Below are 5861 nucleotides of genomic sequence, written 5' to 3'. Positions count from 1 at the left end.
GTCATGCCTTCCATAGCACCAACGAGGAACAACCTATGCAAATTTTGGAAGCATGACATGTGAGCACGAAACATATAGTTGACTGCTTGAAACAATGAAAAGTTAGTAATAGTTACCATCATGAACTGCTCCTTGCTCAAGGTAAGTCGTAGCTTCTGCGCTTGAGTTTTGGGCATCTTTTGGTGCAGGTAGTAGTGGTAGTACTGCGAGACGGCAACCCAGCACACCTCGTACTGCAACTGACGAGCTTTCTTCTTCGCAGCCGCAAGCAAGACCACGTCGGCTCTGGCCTTGTGCTCGTCAAGAACTCTATAGAGTTGCTGCAATCATTCAAAAACCAGAAGCAAACAAGGCATGAGTTGAGTGATTCAATGATAAACTATGAACGAAACTGAAGACAAGTGATTCAGAAGAGAACTTACCCAAAATTTGGTGATCACGGCCTTAGCGGTCGTCCCGTACTCCGCGTTGCTGCAAGCCTCGTAGTGGGCCCAGCTCGTGGCCAAAACCCGCTGCTGCGGGTCCCTGTCTGGCCGCGGGCAGAATAGGCCAGGCCAAAACTCCTTCAACAGGACAGTGATAAGGCCGTTCGGTTTACGGCCCTTTCCGTGAAGGATCCAGTTTCTGCAAAAGAATCAAATGATTGCCATGTGTACAATAAGAAAATGTTGTCATGTGTTGAAAATATGATTGAGAGGCACTTACTCTGTCCCCACAGGTTCAATGAGCCACTTGTGCTCCTCGATAGAAGGTGGTGGATTTGTAGCTCACCCTCGGATGTAGATGATGTAGTCGATCAGCGAAGGGACAATCAAAGACCAAGAGCTCCAACGTCAATGATCACTCCACCGGAGGCAACACCAGAAATCCTCTAAATTCCACCAAATGAAAAAAATTAGGTCATCACATCACATATAAAGCATCATCACACATCACATCATATCACAAACTTGTTTTAGCAAGACCAACTTGATGAAGTAACCACTCATCATATCCAAATTTTAACTTTCGTCTCTCTATCTTCACAAAAAAATTACTCTTCCCTCTCATCTCATCTTCACAATACATATATCTATAATATTAAGTATGTATCTAAAAACATAGTAAAACTACACAAATATCCATTCATCTCATCTATCTATCTCACATTGTGCACTTAATTTTTTTCACATTTATACTCTCTTTCATTTCATTCATCTATCTAACATCCATCTATCTAATCATCTATTACTATACATATATATGCATTCATCTACAACATTACTACACAAAAAGGTAAAAAAAATCTTACCTACGGATGAGGGGGCGACCACCGGAGCAGGGGACGACCACCGGAGCAGGGGGCGGCCGGTCGGGGCAGGGGACGACCACCGGAGCGGCAGGGGGCGGTCGCCGGAGGGGCCGACCGGTCGGACCAGCAGGGGGCCGGCCAGGCTAGGCCGTGGGCCGGCCGGGGCGGCGTCCACGCAGGGAGGAGGAAGGGGCGGGGCCGGGGTCGAGGAGGAAGGGGCGGGGGCGGCTGGAGCAAGGGAGGGGCGGGAGCGGCTGGAGCGGGGGTGGCAGGAGTGAGGTGCGGCGGCGGCGGCTGGAGCAAGGGAGGGGCGGGGACGGCTGGAGCGACGTGCGGCGGCGGCGGCTGGAGTAAGGAAGGGGTGGGGGCGGCTGGAGCGAGGTGCGGCGGCGGCGGCAGGTCGGGGTGGGGGTGCGGCGGCGGCGCAGGTCGGGGTCGGGGGGTGCGGCGGCGGCAGCTCGGGTCGTGGGTGAGTAAGTGAGTGGATGGGGAAGAACGTGAGGGGATAAGGTCAACTATGCCGACGGCTAAGCCGTCGGCATAGCTCAGGGCGCCACGTGGCACCTATGCCGACGGCTTAGCCGTAGGCATACTTTTTTTTATTTTTATTAGCCACGTCACCGATCCGCGTATAAGCTTCCCTATGGCCGCAGCTATGCCGACGGCTTTGCCGTCGGCATATTTTTATTTTTACTTTTCTTATTTTGTATAAATTTTGTAATGTTTTCTTATTTTTTATAAATATTTTAATGTTTTCTTATACATATTTTTTACATGCAGAACATTATTTAAAATGTACCATACATTTTCTTTAATGATTTGAAACATTATTTTTAATGACATGATCTTTTTTTATATTGTACAACAATTTTCTAAAATATCACGTATATTTTTTTCTATGGTCTCGTGAAAGGTGATACATAGGAAAGCAACTAACTGAGGGGTACCGTTACCGAGTGCCTGATCCGGTAACTATGCGAGTGCCTGATCCGTCTACTACCGTGTCATCGCCGTCCGTGAGGGGGGCACGCCCCGGAGACACGTGCCGCCTCTTCGGACATGCCACCACACCACCCCGCATGTATGAGGGCCCGGTGCGACGCTCCGGTTGTGTCGGGTCAGCCCAGAGGGACACCGGGGAGCAACATCTGGGCCAAACCCACAGCTAAATCCACTCCGTGTAGACCCGATGTGGTAGTTTTCCCCCTCCAGGTGCCGGCGGCGGCGCCGTCCGTGAGGGGGGGCACGCACCGGAGACGCGTGCGGCCTCTTCGGACATGCCACAACACCACCCCGCATGTATGAGGGCCCGGTACGACGCTCCGGTGGCATTGCTACCCCCCAGGGCCCCCGTCCCGCCTAACCCTGGAGCGGTTGACCACGGGATCTAGCCCTTTGACTTTGCACAGATGGGCTTTGACCAGTGGACCTCTCCACCCGGTTGTGTCGGGTCGGCCCAGAGGGACACCGGGGAGCAACATCTGGGCCAAACCCACAGCTAAATCCACTCCGTGTAGACCCGATGCGGTAGTTTCCCCCCTCCAGGTGCCGGCGGCGGCGCCGTCCGTGAGGGGGGCCACGCACCGGAGACGCGTGCGGCCTCTTCGGACATGCCACAACACCACCCCGCATGTATGAGGGCCCGGTACGACGCTCCGGTGGCATTGCTACCCCCCAGGGCCCCCGTCCCGCCTAACCCTGGAGCGGTTGACCACGGGATCTAGCCCTTTGACTTTGCACGGATGGGCTTTGACCAGTGGACCTCTCCACCCGGTTGTGTCGGGTCGGCCCAGAGGGACACCGGGGAGCAACATCTGGGCCAAACCCACAGCTAAATCCACTCCGTGTAGACCCGATGCGGTAGTTTCCCCCCTCCAGGTGCCGGCGGCGGCGCCGTCCGTGAGGGGGGCCACGCACCGGAGACGCGTGCGGCCTCTTCGGACATGCCACAACACCACCCCGCATGTATGAGGGCCCGGTACGACGCTCCGGTGGCATTGCTACCCCCAGGGCCCCCGTCCCGCCTAACCCTGGAGCGGTTGACCACGGGATCTAGCCCTTTGACTTTGCACGGATGGGCTTTGACCAGTGGACCTCTCCACCCGGTTGTGTCGGGTCGGCCCAGAGGGACACCGGGGAGCAACATCTGGGCCAAACCCACAGCTAAATCCACTCCGTGTAGACCCGATGCGGTAGTTTCCCCCCTCCAGGTGCCGGCGGCGGCGCCGTCCGTGAGGGGGGCCACGCACCGGAGACGCGTGCGGCCTCTTCGGACATGCCACAACACCACCCCGCATGTATGAGGGCCCGGTACGACGCTCCGGTGGCATTGCTACCCCCCAGGGCCCCCGTCCCGCCTAACCCTGGAGCGGTTGACCATGGGATCTAGCCCTTTGACTTTGCACGGATGGGCTTTGACCAGTGGACCTCTCCACCCGGTTGTGTCGGGTCGGCTCAGAGGGACACCGGGGAGCAACATCTGAGCCAAACCCACAGCTAAATCCACTCCGTGTAGACCCGATGCGGTAGTTTCCCCCCTCCGGGTGCCGGCGGCGGCGCCGTCCGTGAGGGGGGCCACGCACCGGAGACGCGTGCGGCCTCTTCGGACATGCCACAACACCACCCCGCATGTATGAGGGCCCGGTACGACGCTCCGGTGGCATTGCTACCCCCCAGGGCCCCCGTCCCGCCTAACCCTGGAGCGGTTGACCATGGGATCTAGCCCTTTGACTTTGCACGGATGGGCTTTGACCAGTGGACCTCTCCACCCGGTTGTGTCGGGTCGGCCCAGAGGGACACCGGGGAGCAACATCTGGGCCAAACCCACAGCTAAATCCACTCCGTGTAGACCCGATGCGGTAGTTTCCCCCCTCCAGGTGCCGGCGGCGGCGCCGTCCGTGAGGGGGGCCACGCACCGGAGACGCGTGCGGCCTCTTCGGACATGCCACAACACCACCCCGCATGTATGAGGGCCCGGTACGACGCTCCGGTGGCATTGCTACCCCCCAGGGCCCCCGTCCCGCCTAACCCTGGAGCGGTTGACCACGGGATCTAGCCCTTTGACTTTGCACGGATGGGCTTTGACCAGTGGACCTCTCCACCCGGTTGTGTCGGGTCGGCTCAGAGGGACACCGGGGAGCAACATCTGGGCCAAACCCACAGCTAAATCCACTCCGTGTAGACCCGATGCGGTAGTTTCCCCCCTCCAGGTGCCGGCGGCGGCGCCGTCCGTGAGGGGGGCCACGCACCGGAGACGCGTGCGGCCTCTTCGGACATGCCACAACACCACCCCGCATGTATGAGGGCCCGGTACGACGCTCCGGTGGCATTGCTACCCCCAGGGCCCCCGTCCCGCCTAACCCTGGAGCGGTTGACCACGGGATCTAGCCCTTTGACTTTGCACGGATGGGCTTTGACCAGTGGACCTCTCCACCCGGTTGTGTCGGGTCGGCCCAGAGGGACACCGGGGAGCAACATCTGGGCCAAACCCACAGCTAAATCCACTCCGTGTAGACCCGATGCGGTAGTTTCCCCCCTCCAGGTGCCGGCGGCGGCGCCGTCCGTGAGGGGGGCCACGCACCGGAGACGCGTGCGGCCTCTTCGGACATGCCACAACACCACCCCGCATGTATGAGGGCCCGGTACGACGCTCCGGTGGCATTGCTACCCCCAGGGCCCCCGTCCCGCCTAACCCTGGAGCGGTTGACCATGGGATCTAGCCCTTTGACTTTGCACGGATGGGCTTTGACCAGTGGACCTCTCCACCCGGTTGTGTCGGGTCGGCTCAGAGGGACACCGGGGAGCAACATCTGAGCCAAACCCACAGCTAAATCCACTCCGTGTAGACCCGATGCGGTAGTTTCCCCCCTCCGGGTGCCGGCGGCGGCGCCGTCCGTGAGGGGGGCCACGCACCGGAGACGCGTGCGGCCTCTTCGGACATGCCACAACACCACCCCGCATGTATGAGGGCCCGGTACGACGCTCCGGTGGCATTGCTACCCCCCAGGGCCCCCGTCCCGCCTAACCCTGGAGCGGTTGACCATGGGATCTAGCCCTTTGACTTTGCACGGATGGGCTTTGACCAGTGGACCTCTCCACCCGGTTGTGTCGGGTCGGCCCAGAGGGACACCGGGGAGCAACATCTGGGCCAAACCCACAGCTAAATCCACTCTGTGTAGACCCGATGCGGTAGTTTCCCCTCTCCAGGTGCCGGCGGCGGCGCCGTCCGTGAGGGGGGCCACGCACCGGAGACGCGTGCGGCCTCTTCGGACATGCCACAACACCATCTGATTGTGGTAGGTCATCCGATATATATGAACACTTGGAGCAAAGTCCCCTTCGTATAGACCCGATGCGGTTGTTCCCCATTCCAGTTGCCGGCTGGCGGCGGCACCGTTCGTGAGAGGGGTCACACCGCTCTGTACAGAACCGAAAAATAATGTATGTATGCTTATTAACACATACTGTATGTAAGTTAGTTAAATAATAATAATAAAGAAAACAGTGAAGAAAAAGAAAAAAAAAACTATATGTATGCTTATTAACACATACTATATGCTTATTAACACAT

The 5861-nt window shown here is 58.1% G+C and overlaps 1 long non-coding RNA gene across 1 annotated transcript; it reads right to left on the bottom strand.

Moving 5' to 3' along the window:
- Nucleotides 1-226: 226 nt before the first annotated feature.
- LOC147977240 (uncharacterized) lies at nucleotides 227-759 on the bottom strand. The gene is made up of 3 exons (XR_015602202.1): nucleotides 706-759; nucleotides 423-624; nucleotides 227-320 (listed from the first exon to the last, which is right to left on the bottom strand). It is a non-coding gene; the product is annotated as an uncharacterized LOC147977240 (long non-coding RNA).
- Nucleotides 760-5861: the final 5102 nt, after the last annotated feature.

This window comes from Triticum urartu, chromosome 4A, assembly GCF_056163025.1.
Source record: "Triticum urartu cultivar PI428250 chromosome 4A, HENAU_Tu73, whole genome shotgun sequence".
NCBI lineage: Eukaryota > Viridiplantae > Streptophyta > Magnoliopsida > Poales > Poaceae > Triticum > Triticum urartu.
This window is presented reverse-complemented; position numbering and strand designations above follow the sequence as displayed.